The sequence below is a fragment of the Castor canadensis genome, chromosome 5 (genome assembly GCF_047511655.1).
Source record: "Castor canadensis chromosome 5, mCasCan1.hap1v2, whole genome shotgun sequence".
In the NCBI taxonomy this organism is placed as follows: Eukaryota; Metazoa; Chordata; class Mammalia; order Rodentia; family Castoridae; genus Castor; species Castor canadensis.
This window is the reverse complement of record NC_133390.1, coordinates 143,760,706-143,777,357: the sequence shown is the minus strand read 5'-3', so window position 1 is coordinate 143,777,357 and position 16,652 is coordinate 143,760,706. Positions and strand designations below refer to the sequence as shown.

At 41.3% G+C, this 16,652-nt stretch overlaps 2 pseudogenes; both read left to right on the top strand.

Annotated features, from left to right (window-relative positions):
* The first annotated feature begins 10,133 nt into the window (after positions 1-10,133).
* LOC141423117 (stathmin pseudogene) lies at positions 10,134-12,853 on the top strand (annotated as a pseudogene).
* A 598-nt stretch (positions 12,854-13,451) lies between these two features.
* On the top strand, positions 13,452-15,901 carry LOC141423116 (small ribosomal subunit protein uS5-like; annotated as a pseudogene).
* Positions 15,902-16,652: the final 751 nt, after the last annotated feature.

The window sequence follows — 16,652 nt, the reverse complement described above, 5'->3', positions numbered from 1 at the left end:
AGGACCTGTTACAGAGCGTAAGTTTGGAACTCAATTGCTTCTCCATGCTCCCATCATCACCGCTTTCACCAACACGGCACGCACATGTGCATACACACATGTACACACAAGCACACATACGTGAAATAGCCTCTTTGTAAGAACATCTAAAACAAAGTACCACAGTCTCTAGTCACACATCACAGGGGCAGAGTCATTTGGCCACCAAGCCATAAGGTATTAAAGAAGTGATTACACACAATGGATAGCTCTGCAGAGTTTGGGGCTAGTGGGGTTGAGCCTGAGGTCATGTGACCACAGCTACACCCCAGAGAACACACTATGACTCACATCCCATTGGCCTGCTACAGAGCAATACTTCCCTTTGACACACTCAACAGGAGTTAAGCTTTTTCTCTCATTCCATTAGCAATGTTTTACAGGCAAACTTGCTTTTGATCTCTGGTGACTAGACACATGATATCACATCAGCTCTAAATCAAGCCACATTTTTTACCCTCTCCCCTAAACTGGCCTCAGTGGTGAGGACAACACCAGCTAATCTGTAACATGTTGCAGATTGCAACATCTCCTGGTACATCATTTTTCACCTTCTTTATTTGCTTAGCAGCCACTTTGTCAATAACAGCTGGTGATTTTTCTCTTACACTCAGAGAACAGAATTTTGATTACAAACTGTTCCCTAAAGTTTGATATTTGGTCATTCCCAATTCTGAACTGATTTCTTATCTTTTTTCCCCAGGGCTTTATTATTTGCTTATCTGTGGTTTTTTTCTAATAGAGACCAACAATCAAAAAAGTAATCTGCATAGGGTATAATGCAGAAAAGCTCAAGTAAACATGGTCCTTGTTCCCCTAAACAGTATAGGTGACAATGTATCAACTTCTCACAAGTACTGAACATCAGTCTGCTTGGTTTTGGAGATAAGAGGAAGGCAATAGCCTGGAATTACCCTTGTAGAGGCAAGCAATCCCAAACCATATGCAATATAAGAACAGTAAGTTGAAGTCTTTTGCTTGATTCCTTTAAAGTTAATAGCCCTTAGTATTTTCCTTCTCATTGTAAAAAAAAAACACACACAAAATCATCTCTTTTACAAAAATGACAGGAACCACAAGCAAGAAAAAAAAATTTTTTTTAAACCCTAAATACTCAAGTTTCTCTTATATGATCATTGTTGGTTAGGTCAATACGTTCCCAAGTTTTTTCTCATTTGTCTCTCTCCACTACAGAGTCTGAAAAAGGAAAATACTATCCATTTGTTTAGATGATCACAAGACACATTCTAACCTAAATAAGGTGAGGTACATTCTAGTTTCTACCATCTTCGCTTTTTTTTTTTGGTGGCACTAGGGTTTGAACTCTGGACTTTGCACTTGCTAGGTAGGTGCTCTAGCACTTTAGCCACTCCACCAGCCCTTTTTTTGTGTTAGATATATTCGAGATAGGATCTCCTGAACTATTTGCCTGGTCTGGTTTTGAACTGCAATCTTCTGATCTCTGTCTCCTGAGTAACTAGGACTACAGACATGAGCCACAGGCACCCAGCTTCCCAGCTTCCTTTCTTGATTGGAGCTGAACCAGCTATTTTGAGGTAATGAGACAATGAGCATGAGGACAAAAGTCAATATAATAAGTATAACAGGGTGGTAGGCCAACGAGATCATTGTACAACTGGACCAATATCAGCAATCTCTTACCTCCAAGGGAGAAAATAATGCCTACTTATTTCAACTACTGATAATTGAGTTTTCTGTTATGGACAGTCTTCTTAACCAATGCATCCGGTCATCTAGAAAAAAACTCCATGATACCAGTGTACGTTGTTCCAAGGGTTTTAACTTTGAAGGAAGTCAAACACATGACTTTTAGGTTAACTAAAACCTTCTCAAGTTCAGTAATTATTTTACCCTTATCATTATAATGGTTAATCCTGTGGTACCTCTGCATTTACTACCTCATTACTTTAATCTCCATTTTGAAAGTAAAAGAACTGAAGTGCTGAGAGATTGGAATCACCCAGGATATAGCTGGGGATTATATTCACATTGTGGCTATAAAAACTTCCCTCTTTCAGTCACTGTATACGCTGAGTTTTCTCCAATGAGTTTTATGCAAATACATAGTGCTACAGATTAGAGAGTAAGTAAACAGATGCTTTCTATTCTAAAAGTCAACTGAGCTATTATCTAAATTCAGAGCAAGGTCATTCTCTATGAAGTTCATCCAGACTGAGCCTGGTAGCCTCAAGGTTCATAATTGTGCTACCAATAGGATTTGCTTGCCACATGTAAACACAGTATCAGAGAATAAGATCTCTAAATTTTCCTAGTCCTCTAAAAACAGGATAGAACTTTGAACTTTCCTTTTCTAGTATCTTTCATTCACTTGGTTGAGTAGGTCTGAAGTGTATTTTAAACATATGAACCAAAGTTTTTATCCTAATAGTTAAGAATGTGGCCTGTAGAATCACACAGGACTGGATTCAAATCTAGTTACACCATGCCTAGGTAAAATTCTTGGCAAGTTAATTTACTGGAATTTTAGTTTTCCTTTTGTAGCATTGCAGTGATATACTCAAAATATTTCAAAAAGTGTTAAAGATTTAGTGAGATGGTGTGAGCTTGAAAAAGGGAGTTCATATATACACATTTTTATGCATAGTTTTGATGATCTCTGTGGTCTCTTCCAATTCTATAACTCTGTAATAGGATTCAACTAACATTTCTTAAAGATGTATGGTGTAGAATTGTCTTGCATGATCCTCACAGTAACTCCATGGAGTTGGGATATGATGTCAAAACATAGTTACTTAAAACAACTCTTCATCTTTCATCAGTGTTCCATGGATGGATTGGGTAGTCTTATCTGAGCTGCTCAGTTAGGCACTCTAGCACGTCTACAATCAAATAAGGGGCTACCCTATGTCTGGCTGTCCTGGAATGGCCATGATAACATGCCTGGATGTCAGCCAGGAAAGCAGGATAATTGGTCACATGACTGTCATTCTCTAGCAGGAGAACTTGGGCTCATTCACTTTATGGTCACAAGAGAGTAAGAAAAAGTATACAACATTCCTTGAGGCTAAGGCTTGGAAATGGCACATGCTTATTTCTAGCACATTCTAGTACTCAAAGGAAGTCACAGCCATCCCAGATATGAGTTGCTTCAAAGTCACACATGCAAAACTAGGAAGAATGTGTGGTCATTTTAACAATCAGTGTCAATACTCAGCCAGTTTCCAGAGCCACACATGTGGGCTGCCTTTCCCAAATCTTCTTGCCCAAAAAACAGACAGAGTTTGTTTTCCCAGCAGGACACATATTTTAGGTCTACATGGGTTGCTTGCTTTGATGTTTGTGTTGACTTTTAGCTATTTTTGGGATGTTTCATTCAAAGAGATTGGCTGGGTTCTGTCTGCCATGTGTATTAAGATGGACTGTAGGGAAATATTGCCTTGCGGTCAGAGGGCCTGGAGCCTGGAGGACAGAGTCAGCAGACTGTGACAGGCCCTGAGGGCACTGGAGGCTACCCCCCTTCCATAAGAGGACAATCTTCCTTCTTGGGAGTTGAGAGCTGTTCAACAGCCAAGGTTGTGCAAGTTGAAGACACGATCAGAGTTATCCAGCACTCCAGGGGTGATAGAGTGAGCTTGTCTTGCCAGTTAATGGTAGACAATCCCAGACTGAGGAATTTGTGGAACTCCCGGCTCATAGATGACAATGTCTGGCTCACTTGCAAGTTTGTAGATTTCACACAAGACATAAAAGGTCTTGGAATGTCTCAATTGACAAAACCACATTGTCCCCGCTGGACAGGGATGAGAAGGGGCTGCATATCCTAATGGGGTGTCTCCTTTATAGTGCTCATATACAGGGTTAAGGAGCTGGTTGCTCAGCTCTGGTCACTTCTTGCCCCTTCCAAAAACCCATCTGGGCTGACAATAAAGAGAAATTCAAGGACTTGGCTAGGAAAGGTGCAGAAAGGAATGTCCCAAAAAGAGAAAATATTTGGTCTTGTGCTTTGCTGGCTGAGCCTCTAAGAATGGAGACTCCTCTTGGAGAGATATTACAATGCAGTTCAGATGCAGAGGGCCCTGGATGCACTAGGTGTGGTGGTACACACCTGTAATGTCATTTACTCAGGAGACAGAGATCCAGAGGATCATGGTTCAAGGCTAGTTGTGCAAAAAGTTAGCAAGACTCCATTTCAAAAAATAAGCCAGGCGTGGTGGCTCCAACCTATAATCCCAGCTATGGGGGAGTTATAGGTAGAAGGCTCACAGTTTGGAGGTTATCCCTGGGCAAAAATGTAAGACCCTCCCTGAAAAATAAAATTCCATCTCCTTACCAGTTGAATCTGTGCTGGCTGTGACTTCCTTTGACTACTAGAATGTGACAGAAATAAGCTTGTGCCAGTTCCAAGCCTGGGCCCCAGAGAGTTTTGTATACTTTCAGTCTCTTGTGATTAAGTCAGCCTACAAAAATAGGCTGAGGGTGTCACTCAAAGGGGAGAGCACCTGCCTAGCAAGCATAAGGTCCTGAGTTCAAATCCCAGTACTGCCGAGAGGAAGGAAGGAAGGAAGGAAGGAGGGAGGGAAGGAAGGAAGGAAGGAAGAAGAAGGAAGGAAGGAATGGAGGGAGGGAGGAAGGAAGGGAGGGAGGGAGGAAGGGAGGGAGGGAGGGAGGAAGGAAATAAAGAAAAGAAAAAGAAAAAGAAAGGGTCCTGGCCAGTGGGGCAAAGTGTTGCTTCATTGTCTTCTTTGACCTTAGGCAGAGCTCCACTAGGAGGCATTCCTGCCTATGTGAGCAAAATGAGCAATTTCTTATCCAGTCCTTTCCACCTACACACAGGTATTAAATGAGGTCCAGCAGGAGGTCAGTATCAGATGTGCCTGGAGGCCTGCATGGGGAGGCCAGAACCTCCACCAAAAGAAGTGATGGCCAACTCACCCACCACTCTCCAACAGAGCAGAGACACAGCAGCGCCCCAGGGAAACACAGTTTGGCTCATGGAAAATGGCCCTGTTGACCCTCATTCCCCCAGGTACTTTTTGTCTCTAGAGAGAATGCTGAGTTCAGTTTCCAAATTCAAAAGCCAAGGAGACACCCTTAAACCATACCTGGACCAAAGGACAAGCAAAGGAAGTGCGTCTTCTTTGTTTCTGTGCATTTCTTCCTGCTGGCTCAGTTTCATGGCTTGGAGGCAATTGGACAGGACCAAGCACTGTGGTTCCTGCTTTCCTTAGTAGGAAAGTTTTCTGAATCAAAAGATGGTCCCCATCTGTCCTAAGATGTGGGACTTAGCCTCAGGCCTCTGAAAATTGCACTTCCTCCTCTTTACAGCTCCACACCACTTTCTCTCACCTAAAACTCTCATTCTCAGAGTATCTGCTCTAGGCTTCCCAGCAGATGGTTGTGTCCAGCCAGTAGGGATCCCAACAAAATGAGTCCACTACTGCAGAATCCAGACCGGGCAGGATCCCCAAGCCTTACTGGCAGCCCCATTCCCAAGCCCCATCATTGGTCCATCCTGCCCAGCTTGCTTCTGCACACTTCCCTATCAATACCACACTAAGGAATGTACTTACTGGCAGCCTCACTGCTTGTGGATAGCCTACCTCAATTATTCTTTCCTCAGTTATTCTTTTTCTCAATTATTCTATCCCAAACTAATTCCATCTTTTTTTATGTAAAGAATATTATCTCTTCTCACATTTAATTGATATTTTGGTTGTGTGATCTTATCCTGGGTGATGACAAGTATTACCCAGAGAAAGCCAGGAAATGTCCTTGGTCTTGACCTCCAACCTCCGTGGGTCAGATATTCAGATATTGAGAATGACCTCAAGCTTACAGAATATTTGTAACACAGACACACACACACACACATCCCTCTGCCAAAACTGAATTCCTTCAACAGAGCAGTGTCGGCCTTCTCAGGCCCTAGTTACAGGGGGCAACAAATGAAGTAAATAGAGGTGAAGAAAAGGAATGGGTGTCTATATAATGGGAAAGTCGGGGAGAGAAGAGTTAAGGGAGTTTTAATTTTATTTGGGGAGAGAGATCAACAATCAGAGATCTGAAATCAGAATTTAGCAGAAAGATCTGCCTGTAAAGATATCTGCACCCCAAATCACTCTAGAATGATCTCTTTATTCTCTCAACGATCTCCTGGCTATGCTTGGTAGTTCTAATCTCCCGGGAAGAAATGTGAGGTTAATCCATAGGTTGCTCAGAAGTGCAAGGGAAGAGTCTCCCAAGGATGAGTCCTCCAGCATCCTTGCTTTCTTCCTGTCCCCCAGGGCCTTGCACTCTCCAATGTCTCCATACCTTTGCCCACTATGCTAGCCCTATCTATCTGTGTGGGTCATGTGTTCACTCCACAATAGGCTCCCTCAAGCAGATGACACGATTAATGGCTACAGCTAGCTGAGAAATTGGCCCTGTGGTCTCCAAGAGTTCCTTGGCTTGGGACAAAGTGGAGGATCGAGATCTTCTAGGATTCTGCTGAGCTCTTACACGGTTAAGCATGTATAGTTAAACGGTCCTCACCCATCCCCCCGAACCCTCCACCTCCCCAAGCTCACGAATGTTTACACGCATTCACCAGGCTGGGTGCCTAGAAACCTTACCCTGCCCTGCTTCTGCCTCTAAAAACTGCTGATCATTTAAGAGTTATTTTGCTTTCATTTCTTTTATTAGTAGTGGTAGTAGTAGAATTAGGACATTGTAGAGAATGAAGAAACCAGAGCTAAAAAATAATCATTCCCAGCCCATACATTCTTACCCAATTATTTTTACTTTTCTTTGGTCCTTATTTGTATGCACACTAATATTTTAGCAGAAATCACAACAGAGAATTTTGTTGACTGATATTTTTCTCCGCAACAGCTGTGCTTTCTAAACCAAAAGGCCCTCAAGGCACTGAAGTCCACCAATAGCCAGGAAAGGGCCACATGGTAGCAGCAAGCCCCAGGGAGCTGGCTCTTAGGCAACGGTGAAGGGTTGACACTGACAGTCTTCCATTCCTTCCCCAGTGAGCCTAAGCATCCCTGACCTTGACAGAGGGCTGGGGGAAAAGATGTTGCCTCTCGGAGCTGAACATGCTTACTTACATGAGTTCAATGCCACAGCTCTGGGCTCTGGCTCTGCTGCCTGGTAGGTATTTGTTTGGCAGAAGGGAGATCAGTCTAGTACACGTTTCCCCAGTTGAGTGATATAAGGCTGGTGCCTTGAAGGACAGAGCCGGCAGTGTCTCTGAAAGATGGACCCTGGCACTCAGTTCAGAGTAGGTAGAACACTGGGGACTTGTTAGCTGATCCAACCCCATCAGTTCAACTGTTTTCCCAAACACAGCGAGTTTTCCTAACTCAGCCTAAGGTTGTAGGGGGCAGCTGAGGATGCTGAAAAGAACCCAGGGGACTGAACCTTACTATTGTCACAGCTTCCTCACACACAGTCTCTTCCCAGAAAATACTTAGCCCCCTCCCAAACCATAAAAAAATGAGTGAAGAACAGGATTGTTTGGCAAATATACTGGCTAAGAGAAACCTTGGAGGCAGCTTGAGGGCTACTGCCCATTTGACAGGAGCCTGGCTTCCAAACACAAATATTAACCTTGGCAATCTGGCTGTCTCCTGCTAAGTAACTTAGATGGCGCCTTTTGGGGTTATATTTAAGATGGGAAAGAAAGAGGTGAAGAAAAAAGGAAAGATACTAATTCTTCTGGAACAAAGTGAACTTTTGATTTCTAGACAGCATTTAATTGATATTTGTGTTTAATTGTTACTCACCCTAGCTAAGCCAGGTGGGGTGGCTCATGCCTGTAATCCTAGCTACTTGGGAGGTAGAGATCAGGAAGATCAAAGTTTGAGGCCAATACCAAGCAAAAAGTTCACAAGACCCCATCTTTACCATAAAAGGCTGGGTGTGGTGGTGTACTCCTGTTATCCCAGCTAAGTAGTAAACAAAAATAGGAGAATGGCAGTCTAGGCTGTCCCCCCAAAAATGCAAGAACTTATTTGAAAAATAACTACAACAAAAAGGTTCCAGGGTTTGGCTTAAGTGGTAGAGCACCTGCCTAGCAAGTATAAAACCCTGAGTTCAAATCCCAGTATCACCAAAATAAATAAATAAAGGAATAAAAATAAAACAAAATAAAATCTACCCTGGCTAAAGCCAGTTTTCAATGCACTTCTCAAGCCAAGGGGGTTGTGTAGATAAATCCCAGTAGCTATTGCTCATGAGATCCTCATACTGGAAATACAAAAATGAACATGTTAATGCCTGGATTCTTGGCAAAGATGGAAAAAGCACTCAAGTGACTACTAAACCCCATAACTCATGATGGGAAGCCCACAGAATCAGCTCCACTGAGCCGGAAGGATTTTCCCACACCATAGCCTTCCCCAACAAATCCCACAAGCAAGGAATCTACACCTAACCTCATCAGCAAAGCAGAACCAGGAGACAGTGGAGGTTCTGTCCACAGGCTGTGCCAGTGGCGATGCACAAAGGATGTGCCAGGAAGTAAGTGCATCAAAGGATGGAACAGCACAGTGTTTTTGGGAATCTGAGTTGTCGGCTGCTAGAGGAAGCAAAAGTCACAGCAGCACTGGAATCTTTGAAACTGGGAGCCCCAGACTGCAGCAGTCATCTGAATTCTGAAAAGCCAGAAAACTGTCAAGTCATTCCTCTATGATTTTTGGCCTTTGTTGTCTTGGTTCCTCAAGCTACAGAGAGTTTGGGCCCCTTTCCAGGAGGGCTTCACAATTCATGCCACTTGAGTCAATCATTCAACTCCTAATAAATTGCCTGTCAACAATCCAGGCCTGCCCCTGAAGTCTTAACCATTTCAATGTTCAAATGTGTTTGTAAAAGTGAAAAATGAATTGGATACATATACAAATAAGCAATACACAGTCATTTAAAATAATATTTTAGGGCCTGACGTGGTAGTGAATGTCTATAATCCCACCTATAGGGGAGGCAGTGATGGGATGAGTGAGGTGGGAGGTCAGCTCCAGGCAAAAACACAAGACCCTATCTGAAAAATAGCCCAAAAGAAAAAGGACTGGGGGCATGGCTCAAGTAGTCGAGCACTTGCCTAACAAGTGCAAGGCCCTGCCAAACTAGTACTGCCAAATCCCAGTACTGCCAAAATAAACAAGTAAATAAATAAATTATAATTGAAATAATTTAATGTGAAAGTGTTGATATGGTAACTGAAAAAGGATTACAATATGTGTAGTTTAGTACTGACGAGAATAGGAATACAAAACACTGGGTACAGGATGACATGAGCACAGTATGAGGGAGTTGTTACTGACATCTGTATGTATATCCATGTGTATTTACTATGCATTTACGTATTCACAGAAAGGAACTGTGGGGGGGGACCCCTCTTTGCCTGTCCTCCACAATCCTGCCTTGATTCATGAAATGGGTTTCTTTCAACTTGCTGGATCTCTGAGGGGTATTTAGGAAGAAGTATCTACTCATAAAGCTGACCATTCAACCTAGAGAGTGACCCATCTTAACTAGTCCAGTTAGCGCATAAGTAGATGAGAATTATTCAGCTTCAAAACCTAAAACAGAATCTCCCTCTTTCCTGGCCTCTCAGATCCACTCCTCCAAGGTCACAGCCTCTTTTCCTGCCAAAGACAAGTCCAACCACGCCTCTCCTTCTCGTTCCAGCTTCCTGGCTTGCATTGGGTGAGTGAGACCAACCAGCCTCACCCTGAGCCCTAGTTTCCTCAACTAAGCAATTAAGTAAGCCGGTAAGTTTTACTCCATTTGTTTCAGTTTCTTATATTTTATAAATGTCATCTAGCCTCTTAGAGGGGAAAAGGAATGGGTGGTAGAATTCAGTAAACAAACCCTTCCTGAACTCAGAATAATGTAGGCAGTGGTTCTGAGAGATATTTGCCCCCCACTCCAGGAGACATTATGCAGTATCTGGAGTTATTTTCAATTGGTTTAACAGGAACAGGGAGCAGGGAAGTTGTTACTGGTGTTTGGTGGTAGATGCCAGAGAGGCTGCTGAATATATACCCTACACTGCACAGGCAGCCCCTCTGCAGCAAAGAATCATCTAGCCCAAAATGCGAAGGTCATTACAGTGTTAAGAAATCCTGGTCTTAAGGATTTATGCCAAAGCATTAGTGGCAAGTTGTCTTCTACTTTCAGTATTTCTAATTTTTCTACGATATCTGTATGCTGATTTATTAATAAGGAAACTAAGTAACTTTTAGGTTACTTTACATTTTAAGATGAAATGGTTGCAGCATGTCAAAAGTTCGTATGTGGCCAAATGTTGGGGAATATTTATTGATGAAGAAAATAACAAACCCGGTTCTTACCAACAGTTCCCAACACTCTTTGAAATTGTCCTTAGAACAGAAATAGTGGAGAGGATGGCCAAGGGGCCTCTACAGAGCAAGGCTTTCTCTACCAGTGGATTGTGTATAGTACACTGCCAGTCTCATGTCTTCTATTCACCATGGCTTCTTCTGATATTCAGGTGAAGGAACTGGAGAAGCGTGCCTCAGGCCAGGCTTTTGAGCTGATTCTTAGCCCTCAGTCAAAAGCATCAGTCCCAGATTCCCCCCTTTTCTCCTCAAGGAAGATCTTTCCCTGGAGGAAATTCAGAAGAAATTAGAAGCTGCAAAGGAAAGACGAAAGTCCTATGAAGCTGAGGTTTCAAAGCAACTTGCTGAGAAATGTGAGCATGAAAAAGAAGTGCTTCAGAAAGCAATAGAAGAGAACAACAACTTCAGTAAAATGGCGGAAGAGAAATTGACCTACAAAATGGAAGCTAACAAAGAAAATCAAGAAGCGCAAATGACTGTCAAACTGGAGTGTTTGTGAGAAAAGGATAGCATATTGAAGAGGTATGAAAGAACAAAAAACCCAAAGATCCTGCTGATGAGACTGAAGCTGACTTAATTTGTTCTGAGAACTGAGTTTCTCCACCCCTTCCTAAATATCCAAAGATTGTACTGGTCAGTGTCATTTTATTTTTTTCCCTCCTGACGAGTATTCTAGAAGCTGATGTAGGACTGTATAGGTAGACCCAAACTGTAAGATATTGTTTTAGGGACTAAAGGAGAGAAATTAAATGTGTTTTATTCTTTTTATATAGTGTTAGTCTTCCTACTGTAGCTATTTTTCTTATTGCATCTTTTCTATTTCAGAATCCTTGGTGTACTGAGTTGATGGCTAATATTGTATTGCGTCTGTGAATGAAAAGAGCGTGTAGGGTTTCTTTTGAACTGTTAGATGCCGAATTATCAGTTCACTTTTCAATCCCAATTCTGTCCCAATCTTACCAGATGCTACTGAACGTGAATGGTTAATAAAATACACAGTGCTGTTGAAAAAAAGAATGGAAATAGTGACTGAGAGACAGAGATTGGATTTGGTGGAGGCCATTAACAGATACGCATTACTAGAAGAGAAACTTAGCAAAGCAACTGGCCCCTAAGGAAGTAGATTTTGTGTTGGCTTTTTTTTTTTTCCAATTTGCTCAAATGGTGTGAATTTTTAGCTACTGACACTGCTGCAGGGTAGTTAAGTTCAGGCCAGAGAGCATCTAGCTCTGGCTCCATAGGTTTATTATGGTGGTCAGTCCTAATTAAAAGACTCCATTTGTCTTGTCTTCAAAACTTTCAGACATAGCACTTGGGCTTTATTTTTGGCTCTGAACATCTATGTTGTTTCCTGTTTTGTTGCCTGATTAATGACATATAGCATGTGAGCGGAGGCAGCCTTAGAGGATATTTCCTTCACCAGCCTTCATATTCCCTAGAATAATTCTGGAGCCATAGCACATCAAGTGCATCCTACAAGAATGAGAAACTCTGACGTTCAAAATACCCATGTCCTGTCCTGCCACCTCCCGCACATTGGTATTTTTGACAGTCCTCAATTAGAGCAGTACAGTTAACTTTAGCCTGTCATTTGTGTGGCCTAAGCTGTTTGGAAAATCCTTGAGGGATCAGCCAGAGGTGGGAGGATCATTTTCCGATAAACAAATGATGGAACCTCGATGTCTGGAAGACACTAGCTGTGGTTTGGTTCATGGGGCCCTGAAGGGACAGAAATATTAGACCCCTTCCTCTTTGGCTCCATGAGCTGTCTCATTGCTGGAACTGATGCACTCTATTCTACTATCAGAGGACTCCAAGGTTGCCTCAGAACCATAAAGGTGTCTGGTCCAGTTTCATTTTTATCATTTTAAGTGCCAAAGGTGAACCATTTACCTTCAAGCAACTATGTGAAGTAACTTATTCAAGGGATTGCTGGCTACCAAGTTATAAATCCTTGAAGACATCTATCAGAGTTGATTTTTATTTTAGACTAGTTAATACTTCACAAGGACTGAGTCACAAAACCACCCTGTCACAAGACCATTTCATTGGGAGACTATTTATAAGAAAGTCCTAAGAGTAGATGCCTGGGAGGAAAAACATGCAGATGATTTCAAAGGAGTTTAAAACAGGAATATAGAAATGAAAAAAGAAAGGAACCAGAATATCCATCTATGTTTTATATGACTGGAAAATTTTACCAGATCTCTCAGATTGTTACCAAAATTCTGATATTAGGAAGAAGCCTCTGCCCGTGCACATAGAACATGATAGTCTACATAGAAATTTGCCAGAAATCTATGGAAAAATTTCTAGCACTAGTAAACAGGTTTATCAAGGTCACAGAATACTACAAGGTCAACATAGAAAAAGTAGATTTTTTATGCTCTAGCAATCAATAATCAGAAATCAAATTTTATTTTATTTTTTTTTAATTCTTTTATTCACATGTGCATACATTGAGTCATTTCTCCCCCCTGCCCCCCTCCCCCACCCTCTCCCACTTCCCCCCTCATTTCCAGGCAGGTCGTGTTCTGCCTTTATCACTAGTTTTGTTGAAGAAAAGAGACAAGCCTAATAAGGAAGACAAAGTGTTTTTGCTAGTTGAGTTGAGGATAGCTATACAGAAATATTCCTAGCATTGCTTTCGTGTACACGTGTTATGACCCATGTTGATTCATCTCTTACTGATCTTTACCTGGTTTCTGATCCCCTTCTCATGATAACCCTTCTGTTGCTTTAAGGTTTCTATATTAGCTCCTCTGGAGTAGGGACATTATAATAGCTTCAAAAGAGATATAGTTACATATAAATCTAAAAATACACAATGCAGAATCTGTATGCTAAAAATTATAAAATGTAATAAAAGATCAAGGAATATTTAAGTAAGTGGAGAGATATACTACATCCATGGATCAAGAAATTCATATGAAGATGTTAACTTTCCCCCCAAGTGATTTAAGGAGTAAAATAAATTCCAATGTCAATCCCAGTACAGTTTTCTTTTCTTTTTTTAAAAATTTATTTATTACCATATTATAGTTGTACCCTTATGCCCACTCACAGACAGAACTTGTATTAACTTCCTGTCCTTCATTTAAAAAAATTTTTTGTTAGTTTATGATGGTTATACAGGGAGTTTCATTGTGACATTTCTGTGTGTAACCTAAATTAGTTCATTCTCCCCCAACCCCATTATTTTCCTTCCTACTTCTTCCTCATCTCATGGTGATTGTAACAGGTTTGAAAGTTCCATATTCGCACTTGTATAGACAATACATCAACCATATTCACCTTCTTTATTTTCTTCATTTACCCTCTCCCTTCCATTTGTGCCTTCCAGAATTTGTGCCTTCCTTAGCATGACCTGTTATATATTCTTGTCCTTCATTGTATAGCTGTCTGTTCAGTGGGATTTTCGCCTTGGTATTTTACCTGTAAATGTACTGTGCTTAAATCAATATAAATTCCCTCCACTGCACTTCCTCACCCTTTCCCCCATCCTGAATTGTTCAACAGTTTTCAGTGTGTTTCCTTATGTCTTGATCCTACACAGAGTGATATATTTCACTATATATTACTCACTATCTTTCTTTCTTTTTATGGTAAACTTGGTTCCAAAGTTTATATAGGAAAGCAAAGGAACTAAAAGAATCAGAATAATTTTGAAAAAGAACCAAGTTGGAGAAACTGTATTATCCAATTTTAAGATTTACCATAATGCAACAGTAACCAGAGCCATCAAATTTTAAAAGCTTTGCTCTGCAAAAGAGAGTAAAAATCAATCTATAGCTTCTTCTCCAGGAAAGTACCAAATGGTGGATGCCGCTGATGGTGCAGCAGGTCCCAGAGGTCCTGGAGGTCCAGGCATGGGAGGCCGCACTGCAGTGATTGGGGTTGGGGTAGGAGCTGGGCTATGGGGCTCATTAGAGGCAAGGCTTAAAACAAGGAATGGATCCCTGTCACCAAGTTGGCCTCCTGGTCAAGGACATGATGATCAAGTCCTTGGAGGAGATCTGTCTTTTCTCCCTGCCCATCAAGGAGTCTGAGATTATTGACTTTTTCCCGGGAGTGTCCCTCAAGGATGAGATCTTGAAGATCATGCTTGTGTACAAGTACCAGGATCAGGGCATTTGTAGCCATTGGGGACCACAATGGTCACATTGGGCTAGATGTTAAGTGTTCCAAGGAAGTAGCCACAGCCATCCGAGGGGCCATCATCTTGGCCAAGCTCTCTCCATTGTCTCTGTGTGGAGAGGCTACTGAGGGAACAAGATTGGCAAGTCCCAGACTGTCCAATGCAAGGTGACAGGCCACTGTGGTTCTGTACAGGTGCACCCCATCCCCACCCCTTAGGGCACCGCGTCAGCTCCTGTGCCCAAGAAGCTGATGCTGATGACTGCTACACTTCAGCCAGGGGCTGCACTGCCAACACTGCACCACTTTGCCAAGGCCACCTTTGATGCCATCTCCAAGACCAACAGCTACTTGACCCCGATCTCTGGAAGAGACTGTGTTCATCAAGTCTTCCTAGCAGGAATTCACAGAACATCTTATGGAAACCCATACAACTGTCTCTGTACAGATGACCCAGGCTCCAGCTGTGGCTACAACATAGAGATTTTTATATACAAAAGTAAAGTGAATTAACCCTGTGTAAAAAAAAAATCAAGCTACTGACTGAGAGAAATACTTGTAAATCACATATTTGATAAACATATAAAGAACTCTGAAAAAACTGAACGGTAAATATACAAACAGTCTAATTTTAAAATAGAAAAATTGGAACAGGCACCTCTCCAAAGAAGTTATAAGGGTGGCAAATAAGAACATGAGAAGAAGTTAAAATAGTAAATTAACCCCACAATAAAATACCACTACACACAAGTTTGAATGGCTAAAAAATTTTGATGACACCAATTTGTCAACAAAGATGAAGACCTATTGAAACTCTCATACTTTTCTGTTAAGAGTGCAAAATAGTATCAGTGGTCTAGAAAATTGTTTGGAGTTTTTTTAATAAAAGAAATATATACTTGACATATGAACCAGAAATCCCACTCTTGGATATTTAGCCTAGAAAAGTGAATTTTTTTTTCATACAAAAAGCCAATCACTAATTTTTAACATCTTTAGTCATAAACTCCAAAAATTGGGAGGCAACCAACATGTCTTTCAATAGTGAATCGGTAAAAAAGCCACATTACAACTGTATAATGTAGGTCTGGGGATGTATCTCAGTGGTTTAAGTGTTTGCCTAGCATGCACGAGGCTCTGGGTTTGTTCCCCGGTACCACCCCCCCTCAAACCTAACCATATAATGTAATATTATTCAGCAAAAAAGGATGCGTGCCACAACTTGGATGAATAATAGAGACATTAAGTTGCATCAAGAAGCCAGTCTCAGTGAGGTTAAAGATTGTGTGATTCCATTTATCACAGTCCTGAAAGGGTGCAACTGTGGAGACAGAGAAGAGATAAGTGGTTATTTGGGGTGAGGAGAGGGCTAAAGAAACAGCACTGCTGAATGTGGGGAGTTGACAGAACTGTCCTGTACCAAGATGGTGGTGGCAGTGACTTTCATCTATTCTTTTGTTAAAGCTCATAACAAAAATTATGAGCTTTATGACAAATAAAGCTCTATGGGCAAATTTGAGTATTTGCCCATACTCAAAAATGTCAATTTTACCGTATACAATATTTTTTTTAATTTCAAAGTAGGCTTTGTATAACTAACTATAAAATGGTGCTATCCATAGAACTTTTGGTGATGAAAATGTTCTATATTTTAATATTCAATATCATAACTACTAGCAGCATGTGACTGATAAGCACTTGAAATATGGCTAATGTGACTGAGGAACTGAATTTTTTATTGTATTTAATTTTAATGAATTTTACTTTAAAGTAGTCACAATGTTTAGTAGCTACTGTATTGAGCAATACAAACCACCTTTCTATATTGTGTTCCAGAGCTTTTCTAACATGTGCTGATATAGAAACTAGAATAGCTAAATGCTGAGAAGTTCAGAATTCATACTGAGTACATTCATTGACAAGGCAGTAACTTAGATGTTATAGCTGATTTGCCTTACCCATGAAGGTTTTCTAAGATTGGGTTCACTTAAATTTATATGATTTTAGTATATTACATCCAATGAGGCGATGGGCATGTGTGATGGGTTGGGGTCAGGAGACACACTCCAACAGTAGTTTGTTGGGTGGCAAGAGAAGCCAGTGTATGTCTTTTTCAAACTGTCATAAGCAATTCTAAGCCAA